This window comes from Plectropomus leopardus, chromosome 17 (assembly GCF_026936395.1).
Source record: "Plectropomus leopardus strain MGB_pleo_1.0 chromosome 17, ASM2693639v1, whole genome shotgun sequence".
Classification (NCBI taxonomy): domain Eukaryota; kingdom Metazoa; phylum Chordata; class Actinopteri; order Perciformes; family Serranidae; genus Plectropomus; species Plectropomus leopardus.
This window is the reverse complement of record NC_142192.1, coordinates 20,443,222-20,460,487: the sequence shown is the minus strand read 5'-3', so window position 1 is coordinate 20,460,487 and position 17,266 is coordinate 20,443,222. Positions and strand designations below refer to the sequence as shown.

The following is a 17,266-nucleotide window of genomic DNA, read 5'->3' as shown; positions in this document are numbered from 1 at the left end:
AGAGGTGCAAGAACACTATGTACAGTGCACCGCTGCAACCCACAAAACAAACATGACAATATAACAAAGAAATGTAAACTTACCAGCCCGCCCTCTTTACATTAGTGCCTCGCCCATTCCTGACACGAATTAAAAGCATTTTGTTGTCTGTGCATAATATCACAAACAGGAATAGAAACAGGACGTTCATGTTTTGATGTTGTTTGTTAAAGCTATGACATTTTTTACTGCCTACTAGTATGTAAAATGCATTTGGCAAGCAAGTTTTGATACCTTCATTCAAATTTTACACACCAATTCCATCACTAGACTTTTAAATGACATAATTACACACACCTTACAATTAAATATATATGTATATGTGTATATATATATATATACACACACACACACACACACACACACACGCACATATATATACATACATACACATACACACACACACACACACACACACACACACACACACACACACACACATATACATATATATACATATATATATATATACATATATATATATATATATATTTTTTTTTTTTTAAAGAGAGTATAGGCCAAATCACAATGTTTATTTACTATAACTTCCGGGTAGAAAACATCAGCATCAGCAAACTGTGCCTTTATTGATTTGTTTTAAATGCCTAAAAAAAGGACCACCAGAAAAATTTAATATCAGATTAAGTATAAACTATATTGAGAATACCTTCAACGCTTTACCTTGCCGTAAGACAGCCCTTACCAACGGAGATTTGAAGCAGTTATATCAGTTGTATTTTTCTCAGTCAAATATTTCATTGATGGTGGTGTTGGTGGTCTACCTCTGCCACAACCAATTATTGTGCAAGGTAAAAAGTAGCAAATATTCAAATGTAGTATACACTTTCAAATAATATGTTGTTAGGTGGAAATAATATTATTTGCAGTGGCCCCATCCACAGCAGTAAACTGTTTAGCTTCAGCCAGTAGATTTGGTTTATCAAAGTTAGAAAAGCAGCACAGGTCATAAAATAAGCACAACAGAAATGTCAGATAGGTCATGTCACCATGTTTAACTCTATATCTTTATACGATAAAGAAATAAACAGCTAATGGTGCTAACGCCATAAAGAGTGCTAAATAATGGCAACAGTGCTAACAGTACTCAAAGCGCTAACGATGTTAACCAGTAGTTAATTTCAGAGGGTGGGCGATATGCTCCTGTGACACTGCAGTACTGATATCAGTGTTAACTGCCATATAAGCACTGTGCAAAGAGGCGGTGGTGAGCTTACAAAAACATGCGCTAACAGCCAGGCTAGTGCAGCCACACCAGCAAACAAACCACAGAGAAGCTCGAATTACAACACACACTTTTTCTGTCAATTGACAAGGAAGCCAGCATCGCCCTGGTTCTGTGGGATTTTTCTATTCGATTTTTGGGTCATTGCAGAAAAGAAGCTCTGTGGTAAACAAACTTTGAAGGGCTTTTTTCAGCTCCGCTCTGAGCAAAAGAGCAGAACCTCTCGATCTGCTCTGAACTCAGCTTAACATCCCACTGTGTCGAACTGCCTTTGCACAATCTGCCTTTGCATTTACAGCCATCAAACATTTGAATACGCTTCCAGCTGAGCTAAAAACAGGCACAGACCTTCAGACTTTCTCCCATGGTGTAAAAAAATGGGCATTGAGTAACCAGACATGTCAACATTAATTTCACCGTGAACCAGATTTTATGAATGATCATTTTTTAGTTGTAGCCAACTTGATGGATGTGTTGGTATGTTGATGTGTGTTTGTATCTGTTTGTACTGTCCGTTGTAATTGAATGTTTTTAGTGTGTGATAATTGTTTTTAGTGTTAGGTATTTGCTCTGTGTATACCTGCTCAGGGACTGCAGATGTAAACTAGCTTATAGCTAAATCTGGCATCAGTCATCTCTTCTCATATTGAGATGAATGTTTTTATGCATGCTCCTTGCTTAAGAAGACTTGAAAAAAAAAAAGGTAAAAAAAGTGAGATAATCTCCACAAATGAACACCACTTATTATTATTGTTATTGTTAGGCTATAAACAAACTACACTGTTGTGTCGCTACCACTTTGAGGCTGGAAAGCTGTATTCGGCGTGATGACGTTCTGTTATCTCATATGGCAACTTGTTGGCTAACGCCTCTTTTGACATACATAAAAGCTTCAAAGTTTGCCTGTGAGGTATTTATTGACGGATTTTATGTCACACAACAAAATGTGAAAGGCTCTTAAGCTTGTTTTAACCACAGACCTTATTTCAGGCTTCTAACAAAAAACAAAAATAAAAAAAACTGACTCAGTTTGAGACAAAGGTACCTGGAGTGTTGAAATGCTAATTCATTTGCAGGTGTTAGGACTAATTTCTGAGGTTCTCTATTCTCTGCCCAGGACATCATTTCTCCACTACATCTGTACATAGGGAATAATGCTTTGCTGCTGAATGAATGATCTGAATGTCTCAAAAAGAACATTTAAATATCCAAATGTATACACCTTTAATATCTTTGATTAGACTGTATCTGCACTAATAACTGAGTGAAAGTATAAGACAGAGCTTTTAAATACATTTGGCAGCTATATTTTTCAGAAAAACTCTCAAGAGAACTTCAAGGGAAAATATTTGTATGATGCTGTTTTATTAATAAGTGGACCTTTAAATAGGAAATGCCATCGTCACATCCTGTGTTGCATGGTATCCAGTGAAAGCATGTTGCAAAACCAACTTTTTCACAACCTGACCTCATTTCTGTGTTCCCCAAGATGATATTTAGTTTGGCTGCAACATGTATTGGTGGAGAGAATGACAGAAAGATAATAACATTAAAGCAGCCTTAAAGTTTGATGTCTTTATCTCTTACAAATTAACTCCAAAACCTCATGATTTGCTGTTGGCAGACTTCAGTCTCCACATGACATTACATTATCTAAGTAGATTCTTGTCAAGTGCATGTCACCATCATATCCCCAAAAAAGCAGAACCACCAGTGCAAGCTCAATATGGACAAACGGATGGTGCAAGAATACAGACAGACAGTAGCTTATACAGAAAAGCATAGTGAAAGTGTACACTCAAACACAAGGCAGGAAACAGGAAATAAGCCCCTAACAGAGCACATGCTGTACTTTTCCTCATTGCTGGTTTTCAGATTAACTGATTATTGACCAGTTCTTGACATCTACACTGTAAAATCTGACAAGTTGATTTTACTTTAAAAAAAAAAAGGAAACCGATTGCTTTAAAAATATAAGTAAATATAACTATTAGTCTTAATTTATGTACACTTTATCTAATAGTAAATTTAGTTATATCAGCTTTATATTGTGAAGCTGTTGCCACTTAAAAATAATAAGTTTAATTAAATCAATCTTTCTATGTTTTAGCAACTTCTGTAATCCAAGTTTACTGTGCTATATCTCTGTATTCTGACAGTTGCATACTAGTTAATCATAATTGTATATTCATATATTCACATGTTAACAAAACAGAACTTGCATATCTCCAGAATTCATAATCCTCTCTGTGATGATCAAGTTCAGTCAGGCTAACTTTTTTTACTGAAGTTGCTAAGACTTAGACAGATTGATTTAATTAATTTATAATTTTTAAGTTGCAACAACTTCACAAAATTAAATAAATATAGATTTCAGGTAAACTTAACAATTAGAAGGTAAAAATAAATTAAGATGAATAGCTAAATTTTATTTTCTTTCACACAGCAATCACTTTCAAAGATTTTTTAAAGTGAGATAAACATGTCAGATTTTACAGTGTACAATTAAAGGAGACTAGCTCATGTATTTTTCTTTTTTTTTTTTTTTTTGGTATTTTTTCCCCCCATATAACTAGCTGATCCGAGGTGAAAGATAAGATTGCTCTAAATCACCCTTTTGTTTTTGCATTCAACTTGCAGATATTCTTTGTGACAACAGTGCGTAACAATACAGATTAAGACCCCCAGCTTACTCTTAGCGGAGCTTTTCTATAATGCCTGTTTTTAGTTAGTTTTACACGCTTTCTTCAAACATCAGCACTACCCTGTAAAACCTTTTGGCAAACCATCTCTGACAGGGGAAACACAACAATACAACAAATCATCAATTTAGGCCCAAAGCTTGGGGCATGAAAGAAGTCAACATTCTTGAAGTCTGACATCAACTTAATGAAAAACACATTTGTATCAACATCCTCCACTTTCAAACCCGCAGAGCATTTTTCTGACTGTGACGTATTGTTTGGCTATCACCAGAGAGCATCCTGTAAAGAAGCCGCTGTCGCACTGAGAGAAAGAAGACGTGAAAGACTGGATCAAAGGTTTCACTCTCACCGTGTTCATGCTTCCTCATCTTCAAACAGCTTTCAGTGAACCCATTTCTTGTAAATTGTCTATTTTGGCAATGTGAAGTTTAAGTAAAAGGGGAGCACAAAATGATGCAATGCACATACAGGCTTTCCCTCACTTCAAAAGTTCAGTCCCAGAACACTTTTCAGAACTTTGCACTAAAATTTGCGACAACTTCTATTACTGCAAACTGGAACTTTACACTTACACTAAATGGTCAAAAGTTTGTGGACACTGCTGTACTCAGAGATACCAGAGCTTTGTGATTATCAGCACAAGTCAGTCAGACTTAATGAAAAGCTACGTGCAAAACACTTTAAAAGTGCAAAGGTGCTCTTGATATTAACATTCATTCTAAATTATTATACTGTATTAAGTAGGCTGTGGTCTAAATAACTAACCCGCGGAGAACAGTCTTATCGCAGTAAGCCCTTCCGTCATTTATTGTTGGCTCTAAATGTCTCCCTTGTGTTTTGAACTTAATATAATTCCTTTTATATAATAATCTTTGGTCTCAAAGAAAAAATCTAATATCAGTTGCTTTTAAATTGGTTGGCGTGGAAGTACAATGAAAATCTATGTTTTGATTGGACAGTTAAATTTGCACATCAGCACTGCTTAAGTGGTGTTCTGGGCCTGTATATGAGATCTCACCACACTTCAATAAAAATTTAAAAAAGCTTTTTTTCCAGGCAATGACTGACGTCTTCCACAAATTGCAAATTGAAAAGCTAGGGAAGAACTATATTTACATTTATTATAATTACATATATAAAATGATGATACACAATTGTTAGAATTTTTTCAACATTTTTTCAGAGGTAATTTCAGGTAATTTCTTTTTTTAATGAATTAGTTAATTTATTTATTTTTAAACTAATTTTCAGGAAACATGCCTGTTCTTTTTTACTCATTTTGTGTTTATTTTAGGGTCATCTCTTCTTTTATTGTTCATTATCTACTTCACGTTTGCAAAAGAAGTCATGCCAGTTTGCTTAGACTTTAAATTGTTAATAGAGTGTTTTTACAGTGTTGTATTAGTGCTTTAACTTCCCTACATCACACAACAAAAGGCACATTTGAACAAATAACAGTACAATAATATGCTAAACACAAGCAGTAGATGCTGCATTCAGCTCTGATAAAAGTGATGGCTCTTGTTGTTTTGAAAACTCCACAAAGGGCATCAGGCCGTCATCTGAGCCTAAACATCAGCCTCTTTAAGTCTTCAGTGGAATCTCATTGTGTGCAGCCAACGTCTGCTTGCACCATGAATCAAAATTGCGTGGCAGCAGTAAACAATAGTCAGGCTTGACCAACATGCATCTTATTTGAGAGTGGCATTCAGATAAGAATCTATCTTGATCTGCCGACCATCATGCTTTGAGCTCTCTGATACTTAATTTACGAAGCTGCATCAAACTGCAACGTGATACTGGCTCATCATCATGGCAACTGGTATCACCAAAAAGGACAGCAGATGGTGTTTTCATTAAAGAATTCAAGCTGATAGAAGAATCAACCGAATGACTTTGTGTTGGAGTCTCTGGTGCACTTATCATATTACATTAAGTTCTCTAGCTGCCGGGAAAAAAACACACAGGCCAGTGATACAGGGATGATACACAGGAGCTATGTTGTGTGTTGCTACAAATGCTGCTGTTCCTGTTACACTGTGCACAGTCATGTACATGATTGCTCACTGGAGACCGTGAGCTGAGCATGTCCAAATAATGCATCAATAGTATTATAACCAATAATCATGCAGTGCTGTAACGACCAGCAGCAGAACACAACCATGACAAATGGCTGACAGCTGGAGCTAACAGTCACCTGCAGACCCGTGAACGATGCTTGGTGTCTAAGTTATTATCATTACATTTTAGCTCCAACACATTTTCCCATTTTATGTGTGCAGATGGAAGCCTTTTTGTTTTCAGTCTGACATCTCCTCTGAGCTCCACAGCCAGTCTGTTAGTCTTCATTTTTAATAAGCTGTCACATATATTTCCCCTCCCTGCAATACTCTGTATACAATATTGCTTTTTTTTTTTTTTAATTTATAGTAACACAAGCCACTGCAGTAAATGTAGCAGCTGCCTTTATTTAATGGTCAAAACAATTTCACTCATAATTTTCTGTTCCTTTTTAATTAGCTCACATTAAATCAGTCACAGTGGGGTTTTGATGTATCAGCTATTGTTTATAAAAGGCGACAGCTCGTGCTGAGTGCAGCAAGACTGCACAACAGCGTGAGCCTATAGGGGAAGTGTTTGCATTTTTGGCTTTTTATAGCCACCGTTCTGCTCTAATGCACCCATAAGACAACTGTTGTGAGGAGTTTGGTGAACAGAGTTTGGTGAACAGAATGTCAATTGTATTTGAGTCCAATAAAATATTACAACATGTCTGTGGATAAAACTGTTCCTATCTGTCGGGCAATATTGGTTCCTTAAACATTAATTTCCTTTCAATGTGCCCATTGAAGCTCCCTACCATGTACTGTATTAAACAAGGGATGTAGCCATAGCGGCGCCAACCATTGGTTTGTGGCCCCCAGGAAGTGTGCTGTGCTTTGAAGTTAATTTTCAAAGTGGCCAAACGGTGTAATTATACCATTATACCAATGCTTATACCATCACGCGATGCCCTGTGGCCCAAAATGACTTTTTCCCATTGACCTCTTACGCCAAAGAGAAATCTGTGAATCATTTGATACATGTGCGTCACAACTCAAAGAGCCACGCAATTAATAATTTTATTCCCATTCAAGTTGGTGGAGTGCTAAACCAAAAGTTAGCCACTCAGCCAACCAAAGTTAGCTGCTCGGCCACATTTGGCCACCGCATCCATGGTTTTGAAGCCTTGTCACTTTGGCCATTTGCATCTTGGATTTTTTGAGTCAGAAGTAACCATATTCAGACAAAAGGGTGGAGCTAACCCTTACACTAGCCACTTGCTTTGTTAGCATGGTGCATTTACAACTATGTTTACCTGTAAAAATGCTAATGTGAATTTTAGCATGCAAAAACCATTAAAACAAAATGCACTTACAGCAAAAACTGGACATACCACTTTGTAGAAGGTCTTTTGGTACAACCAAAAGCAGAGCTTTTGAGGTGACCAACAGGTTACATTGAACAGAAAACACACTGAAATAGCGACAGCTATGACTCTAAGGTTACGTCAGGGTTATGTTCCCTAATCAATGTTATAGCAATGGCAGCGACTTGTCTATGGATGGCACTTGCCTGTTACCTAAAGGAGCAACACCCTTTCTGCAAAAAATAGGCCTTAATAACATTTAGACAAGTGAGTTGTATAAAAATTCATCAATGTATCATATCTGAAACTAGCTATAGAGACCAAAACCAGATATATTTGTTTGTTTGTTTTTTTGTCCCAGTATACAAACTTGTCCATCTCTGCTGTAACGTTGGGCAACATGGCCATTTATGGAGTCTGACTTGCTCTTGGAGCCAGCCTCAAGTGGCCATTCAAGAAACTGCTGTTTTTGGCACTTTCACATTAGCTTTTTTAGCTGTGGATTTGCCACTTGCTCCCTGTGCATAGCCATAGCCATATGGCTAATGGTTATCTGCACGATGAGCAAGTGGCCCTCGCTTGAAATGGTTCATATAAAAATCATGTTTATTTGGAAAGCTTTACAATGTACTTTTTTGTCAATAATAGAGGAGTCTTTTATTGACCTTGGAAACAGCTGATGAAAACATTCTCACCCCAAGGTAAATTTAGTGGCTACTAGCTTTAAATAGCACAACCTTCATCAGCAGTGTGAACTGTCTAAGTTGTAAATGATAAATTTTCCTTTTTTTCCTAAGCATCTTTTCATCCACGTAGGCAAATTAATTGAAAACATGAAACAACCTCTAAGCTGACAAGTACTTAAAGTACTAGTTTTACTACCCCACCCAACCCTATGACACCCACTATGAGAACCAGTCTGCAGCTGTCAAACCCAAAGACATGAAAAATAACAAACCGACAGATCACCAGTCTGGCACATAGTGATTTAGCCTGGATCACCACCAAGATTTGAGCTTCATTACATTTACAGCACGACTTGCAACTGCTAGAGACTAAGATTTTCTGTGTGTGTGTGCGCGTGTGTGTCTTGGACACAGCAGGGAGGTCTAGTGGAGAGAAACACTGTGTATTGGCATTCTGCAGGCTGCAGGACTCTGGCTGTGTGGAGTTGAGCAACATGAAGGTCTTACCAGAGGAAGTGGCGAAGTCTGACTCCAGGCAGCGCTGAGGAGCTGCTGAGCTCCCCGAGAGAAACACCTACAAACACACACACACACACACACACACACACACACACACACACACACACACACACACACACACACACACACACACACACACACACACACACACACACACACACACACACACACACACACACACACACACACACAGAGCCGAGTCAAACTAATGAGCAAGCATGATAAAAATCACAGTCCAGTTATGAGTGCGTCCTCAGGAAGGCTGGAAACAATCACGAACATGTTGCCATGGCATTAAAAATTGACCTTAGGCATTGAAAAGTTTAAATGCTTCTAACTGATGAGGGCAAAGATATGAAAAAAACGCACCTATAACCCAGCCTGTGTTTTCATTGCATCTTTGAAAGTCAGGAAATTTAAAGGAAGTAAATATGTCACCGTGAAGCACAGACACAAGGTTTAACGCCTTGTGCTCCTTTGTGCTCGGTGGCAGGATGTAGTCAGAACACTACATCCGGCTAAGATGAAATCACATGAACTCCCACAGCGTCTTGAAAGTATTCTCCGGTGGTTACCACATGTGGTCGCAACCACTAATACTCCCCCCCCTGACTCAAACACACTGCAGTAAAGGAAGAGAAATCCCAGTATAACTTTCTTTTCCCTTTTGGACGGGCGGCACTCAAATGAGTCAATATATCTTCTCATGTGTGTCAGCCCCTGAAGCGCAGAATGGCATTTTGGGAGGAAAACGGCCATAAATAAAACAACAGTGACAAAACAACATGTGCAGGGGAGCAGAAATGCTCGGCCTGCACTCTGGTGTTTTGCCAAAAATCAAGTTATGTTGAGTTTGTGATGAAATCTCCGGGGAAGGAGGGAAAAAAAGCAGGAGGTGGTTTGATTATGACGAGAGTGAGAAAGGAAAGCATTTGTTTATGTCATTAATTCAGTGGAAGGACAGGGCTGGTCATCTCTCTCCGACAGACGGCAATCACTTGTAATCAGACTTAATGGGCACTCTAATGGGAATGCTTTTCCTCTCTCCGTGCTCTGTCTGTAGCACTCTGCAACACACTTGTCCACGCAAGCGTGCACACACATGCGTGCATGCACATATGCAACTCAGTGTAACGCCACACTTTTGTCTGAACGGTGATTATTGTTTTAATAATACTGTCTATCCATAACAGTACAACATCATCAAGTCCTATTTGTATGTAATGCTAATTTACATACTTGCTTGGTTTATATTCTCTTCGGGTCTCATTTGCATTCATTCATTTGCAGAGGCTGGTTACAGCTGAGTCTTAGCTGTTTAAAACTCACTTCTGTCGCCCCTCACTCTCCATCAACACTCATACAACATTACAAACACACAATTTACATCGCTCATTAGCCAGTAATCTGCTATATCATTGTTTTTAGGCAGTCTTGCGCTATCATCAGTTATAATTATATTTATTTTATTTAATTATTATTTGTATGATGCCACACACTACAGCATTCTGGCATTGGCTAATTTGCAAAATCCATTGCTAGATGAGCCTTTATATTGTAGTCACTTACATAATTGCTACAATCTGGGAACATATGGGTCATGGTAACATTACTACAAAAAAGCAGTGCCCCATTCTTGTGCCAGGATGCTTGTTACACTATTATGACTTCTAAACTCCTATAAACACCTTTTTGTAGTGATGCTGCCATTTTCCTGGGTCTAAGAAATTAAGTTACACTAAAGGAAGGGGACCTGTCTTCTGCCAATGTGCCACTTTGCCATTTTGTGTATAAGGCACAGTTGCAGAATGAGGGGACAGAGTTGTCTCGCTTTTAAGCTGCAATGGGAGGTAGTAACAGCACCGGGTCTGAATAAACAGGACAGCCAGCAGGACGAGATCACAGGTGAGACAGTTGGGACACATGATGTGTACCACCCACCACGGGAGATTTAAAAAGTAGCTGTTAGCAGTTATCGGCTAACTAAAAGAAGAAAACAGCGGCCATAAACGTCTGCAAATTGAGAAAACACTGAGATTCAGGAAATCCTTACCCTCCGACCAGAGGACGAGATCAGCCGCCATATAACAGAGAGGGTAAATGATTACGATTAACATCCCATTCTCATTGTTTATAAAGCGCTGCAGACACACGTTATGTGTCACACCAGAGGCCGCCACTGTTGTGTTTCATGTCATGCCCGTCACACTGTTTTAATTTTTCCAGGGGAATGATGCCACGGTCGTTCACAAAGGAGGCATAAAGAAGGGACTTTGTAGAGGCCCTAACGTGTGATCTCTGTGTATAAAGGGCTACAGATACTGCACCAGTCACACAACTAAATATTCAAAAGAAACACAGTGACTGGAAAATAAATCATATTTTAATTCCCTTTTTCTGGTAATTACAATTTGGACCAATTATAGACTGAATAAAAATGCTTAGCTAATAACTTCCATGAAGAAAAGCCCTGCATCACGTACACAACATGAGCAAGGCTAAGCAAATGTTGCCTCAATTACATTATTTCTAGCCACCCCAAAAAAAGGATCAATATCACTTACAGTGTGATAATTGCTGGCAATATGAAACATAGTTTATCTAACATTATCAACACAAAATTGCAAAAGTATAACCAATGCAATGCACGGCACATTTTCACCAATGAAAATGAGTTCATCTTGAATATATTATTATTGCATTATTATTGCATCATAAATCAGTGAGTTTTCCGCTGAAGATCAAATCTCTTGCACTCTGTTGTTATTGTTACTATTGATTCATAAGTGCCAGTTAAAACTGACACTTTATGGATCTTTAGCCAGGTAACAGCTTCTACAAGTTCAGTGCCCGCAGAATGCCTTCTCTGTAGTTTAAAAGCGTAATTCACTTTCCACTTCCTCTGCAACAAGTAGTTATTATTATCTTTGGCTACTAAATAAATAGGGTAAACACAGAGATAATATGATGTAGACAGAGTCGCTAATACCTTCCTTGATTCCAACGTTACTTGAAAAAAAAGCTGTTTTCAAAATATTTTTCGACTGTGATGTTATTATCCACTCAGAAATGTGTGTGTGTGTGTGTGTGTGTGTGTGTGTGTATGTATATATATATATATATATATATATATATATATATATATATATATATATATATATAGGTGAGGAGAGACACAAGGAGAAAGATGAAAAGAAAGTGTGTGCGAAAAAATAACCCACCCCACTGATACACTCTGTTACTCAGTTTCCATGGTGATTTGAGTTATATTTGACAATGTGACGCACATTTTCAGCATCCACTTTTGCTGTTAGTCATCTTCATCTTTTCCAGTGCAGTGAGCTAAAAGTATGAATGGTTCAGACTGAAGAAAAGTAAGATAAAATGCCATTTGGGCCTGTGTCCGGGCCTGGAGAAAGTCTAGAAAAGACATGCCGATGAGCGTCGACAGGCTGGACTAACGGTTGTAAATAGTTAAGTTAAAGCTGGGCAGGGCAGCTTCTCCTTAGCATTTTCCTCCAGGGGTGTGTCAAGTGGTTTGTGGAAAACTTAATGAATACAAGGCTTTCTTTTGCCTGTGATCCTAACTCGCAAGTCCTCTCTTGATGTTTTCAGTGTGATTAGTACTGTGCACTCCAATTACCTCACTGTTAACTCAGTCTGAATGGTTAGAATATAAACTGAATGTGAGCTTGAGGTCTGGAAAAAACATCCGATACTTGAAGATGCAAGAATGTAGCCAAAAATCCAAGAGCTGGCTTTTAGAGCTTTACATTACAACATTTGTACTATTATTCTAGTGTTTTTCATGCTGTGGTGTTTCTGTTGAATCTGCCTTATATTAGCAACAGTAGCTCAGGGGATGATCACCCCCTGTCACCTTTTCTACAGCGAGAGGCGCCTCTATCTAGTTGTTTATAACAGTATTTTTTGCACACTGCTGTTGTTGTTGTTGTGCTTCAGGCACCTGACGTGCCTTTGTGGGTTTTTGGAGAAGCGGTCTAAAAGCGCCGCAGGTTAACAAATGTTCAAATGCTCAACATCACTGCAGCTTTTTCCCTCCTGTCCAATCAGATAAACACATGTAATACATGCGTTGGTTGCATATTATAAACAAATTTTGAAAACCAAAGAGAACATTTATTAATCACTAAAGAAAATATTACAGAACTCTGCACTGTGCAACAATATAGCGCTCATCCTGATTCATTACTGATGGTGTTTATTTTTGGATTTTTCTCCAATCAGTTTAATGTCCTTTTCATTGGTGATCCTCATTGTCCTGGACTAAAAAGAAGCTTTGTTCAGGACAATGTATAAGTGAGAAGTGGAAGGAAACCATGTGACCATGGAGAGAAACATCACTCCTACTAGAAAGGCCCCAGTCAGGTTTAAAGAAGTATTTCAGCAATATAAAGAGGGTCCTCACATAAAACTAGGCTGTCTACAGTAGAAAGACGTAAATACTTTTGAATTTGTCCAGAGAAAACAAGAAAAAAAGGGCAGCGGCATTTGCTTTTGCTAAAGAGGTATAAAACCTGAAATTACCAGAATGTACCGAACCAGACTAATAATGCTCCTGCTGGTAGGTGATGTAATGCAAAGTCGCCGTTCTACACAATGGTGGGTGGCTGGTAAGCAGTATGGTGCCCACTTCCTGTTCACAACCTCCTGCTATTACAGCTAAACAGCCCAATGGTCAGTGCAGTAACAGAATCTTGATTTACATTCGATCAGCCCTGCCTGCTTATAAAGTTTGACTGGATTTCAGTCTGAAAGAGAGAGAGAGAGGTGCGTCTGTCTCTTGATGCACTTCTATGTTCTTTGTGTCCGCAGTAGTGGCAAAATTGTGGAAGTACAGTTTGTACTTTGAACAGCCTAAAAACCAGCAAAAGAGCGTAGCAATAATGCATAATAAGGCAATAATGATTCGTAAAAAACTGAAGGTCTGATTTTGGGGGTGGGGTATCTAAGAACTGGTTAGATGGAGAAAAGTTTACCACAATTCATCTACACACACTGTTTTGATTCAAAGCAGGCTGAAAACAAGCAAAGTAACCCTTGAAAGGAGCTCTTAGCCGGTAGAAAACAGAGCGCAGCAATAATGCATAATAAGGCAATAATGATTCGCAAAACTGAAGGTTTGATACGCAACCATGGTTTTTGGAGTCACAGTTCTGTATTGTTCAGAGAATGAAGAAAGCAAAATTATGCTATTACTTTTATTTTAAAATCGGAAACACTCAACAGTGACTCATTAATAATCTTGCGGGTATTGTACAGTCGTGTTGGGGAGAACCATGTGTCATGTTTTATGAGCTAAATGCATCATTAATAGACTCCTCTGGATACATCACTCATTACTAGTAAATGATCTGCAAAACATGTTTTTCCTATTCTCTGTTAATTACTTATGAACACGGATGTGAAAGGAATAATGTAACCACAAAATGACCATTTGTATAACAATCACTCATAGCGTTACCTTGGATTTGTGAAAAAAAAACAAAAAACCTTTGTCTTTCTTACATGTCCCAACAGTAAAAGAAGAATGCAAGAAAGGCGAGTATCTTCATGAATTGAAGCAATCAGGGTAAACTTGACCAAGTAGGTTTGTTGCCTAAACCTAACTATAACATCTGACAACGTTAACAACATATTACAACATGTTTCACTCAGGAATCAGCTGTGCATCACATACAGACAGAAAAGGGAACAGACAACCAAAACAGACAACCAAACAGAAGGCACAAGAAAGTATTAGTATTTGATGACGTGGAAATGAGAACGTGTTGTGTGTGTGTGTGTGTGTGTGTGTACATACATATATATAGGTATTAATGCTCAAAACAAAACTTTATATACCGATCTGTCCATCCCCAGTTTTCCATGTAATATGAACAGCATGGTAAAAGGTGTTTCGTCCTTCTATTTCTCCCTTGCAATGTCTAAAACTGACTAGCTGGGAAAAAATGCTAAAATCTCTCCACGCAGTGCATTCATTTATATTTGTTAGCAGTCACTCACAAACCTCAAGGACCAATGTTACAAATATATTGCAGGGTCTTTAGAGTAGAAGTTTTTAATGTGAAGCAGTTGTGTTTAGTTTGAATGGACATTAAAGAAGAATTCATTACAGCTTTAATAGGACTAAAGCGATTGGATTACAAAACAGTGCACCATGTTGAAAAAAAGTCAAAGTAAGAGCATGAAGGTAGGAGTGAGACTCAACTCCAAGAATGGCTTGCACCTTTGAATTTATGAGTCAGACAAAAATTCACCTCATAGCACAAGAAAGCAGAGTGCTATGACAATGCTGCAGGCTGAGAGTCCTTAAATGAACCCAGTCTGAGCATGATCCTCACTGGAATGAACACCTCCTCGAAGAATTGCGCTCATATACAACTATTTGCAAAAGGAACACAGTGTGCTATAGGAGCTGTGGAGAGGAAGCACGTGCAGAGGAGAGGTCTGATTCGAAAAGGAAAAAGTCTCGCTGGAGCATTTAAAAAAACACAAGACTGAAAACTGTCCAAGACCAGCCCTCAAGGAAACGTTAGAGTGAGTGGACCTAAATTAAGCACATACACGCACACACACACAGGTAAAGATAACTGACCTAATTATTATGAGTCAAGCACCACTCTGAGCTGTCGACACCTGAGGAAACGGCTGGAACCAAAATGAGTCAAAGCTGTAATCACTGCCACCGCTAATTCTACAAGTTGCTGAGTAAACCGTCTGCATGTAATTGTTACATTGTGCATCAAGTGTGATTTGCAGTTGCGACGATATGAGATTTTCACGGTACAATGACGGTTTCAAGGTATCACAGAGCTATCGTTATTGTCAGTCAGAATGACCCCCAAAGGAATGAAAACCGAGGGACCAGTTTTGGTTTGACAAATGCTTTATCGCTAAAATTAAGACTTGAAAGTATGTGTAAAAAGTCTCTCTTTTGAAAATAAGGAAAACACAGGTGAGATTCTCGGGCAAGTTGCATCTTTTTCTTCATTATCATAGATAAGCAAAAGTATATTGTATGATTATTGTCAAGTTTAATATCACAGTATACCTTAAAACCAGTATATTCTGCAGCCCTACAGTCAAGCACCAAGGTTCGTACGAGTTCATTTAAAAATTCATCTTGAATAGTCCCCCTAAAAAACATTACTTACATGGTCCATCTGACTGACAAGATTGCCTGACTTGTTTGAAACAAACCACCAGAAACAGGTGGGTTTGAAGAATTTTGAGCCAACTTAATACAGCATCCAAACCGTGGATTTACAGCATTCAGGTGAGTCATTATGCCAATAGGCAAGAAACAAAAAAACCTTTTTCTAATAGATTTACACTGCAAAAAGAACATCACAAACCCTCGTTTCAATGACTCGTTTCACTGTCGAGAAGTGATTCATTCACCACGTTTACATGACGTTAGAAAAAGTCCAATTATTGTGTAAGTCCGACTAAAACTGGACTTTGAAAAACATGCAAACATGTTAGTCTGACTGTAATCGTACTAAGTCGAACTTCTCAAAGTCGGACTAATGCGGTTGGGGTTGTTTACTCAAGTGGGCCTGAACTGGCCGAGGCATCGTGCACATGCTCCATAGTTCCCACGCCAGGCTTTGACCTGGAGGTCGAACAGCATGAATTCATTAAGAAAGCTGGTTAAAACAAAAGGCACAATAAACTGTTAGAATGTTGATTATTAAAACATGACATTATTGAAACCAAATGATTAATAAATAAGCACTCTCCCTTCATACTCTGTGGGACTGCTTGGGGATAAAGCCTTATGGAGAAAAAAATATTAAAACTATAAGAAAGAAGGTCTGGAAGACGGTTATTCCAAAAAAAGATTTGGCCTTTGGATTAACTGATGGATGTGGACCGATGAGTTGTACTGCTGGTTAGAAAAATGTAAAAACAGGTCTATAATGGCATGATGTAGAATATTATTTTAAAGACAAAATGTAAAGAAAAGCTGCCCTGTAATTTTCTTTGTGTTCATTTCTCCACGTTTATCAATTTTTTGTCCAGCTTTAGATAGACGTGAATCGTGGTCTGTGATCTTGATTTGTAATTTGTTTTAATGATTAATCGATCCTAAAAAAATGTGTCATGTTAATCTTGTCTTAATCCACTATGAAAGTAATCACAGTTGCAACCCTAATTCAATTTATAATGAGAAAAACAGTTAATCCTCACATCAGAAATAGGAACTAGAAATTTTTTTATAGTTTTGCCTGAAAATTATTAATCAAAATTGTAATTATTATTTTTATGATTAATCCTTTGTTGATTTACTAAATTAACTGACTATTTGCTGCAGCCCTAACTAAATTACTGCATTGCAAAACATACCATATGTGAGGGAAGTTTACTATGACAGAGAAAGTACAAATGTACAAATGTTGGCATTGTACATTTTTTCATTATCATGTGGCAGACACGCTGAGACTTTACATTTCTTTATGTTTCAGCAACGCTGTTGTTAACATGTGATCGGGCTCATCTACAAAAAACACTTGGTCATGGTTAGGGAAAGATGTTTCAGCTTAAAATACCTGGTTTCCGCAGAACAGTCATGACCGGAAAAGCTGTCGATGTCTGTAAAAAACAACCGCTTCGAGACACTGACACCCTATTAGAAAAA

The 17,266-nt window shown here is 38.1% G+C and overlaps 1 protein-coding gene across 9 annotated transcripts in view; it reads right to left on the bottom strand.

Annotated features, from left to right (window-relative positions):
* Window positions 1-17,266, bottom strand: part of thrb (thyroid hormone receptor beta) — a 137,638-nt gene that overhangs the window by 44,203 nt on the left and 76,169 nt on the right. For 6 of the 9 annotated variants that reach the window (XM_042506649.2, XM_088090098.1, XM_088090100.1 and 3 more), the window contains one exon: window positions 8,590-8,656. The exons of 2 other annotated variants lie outside the window; for them this stretch is intronic. The gene's annotated coding sequence lies outside the window, so the exon portion shown is untranslated. Of the gene's footprint in view, window positions 1-8,589; window positions 8,657-8,970; window positions 9,047-17,266 lie in introns of those variants that run through there. One more of the 9 variants, XM_088090095.1, reaches the window with a different exon arrangement.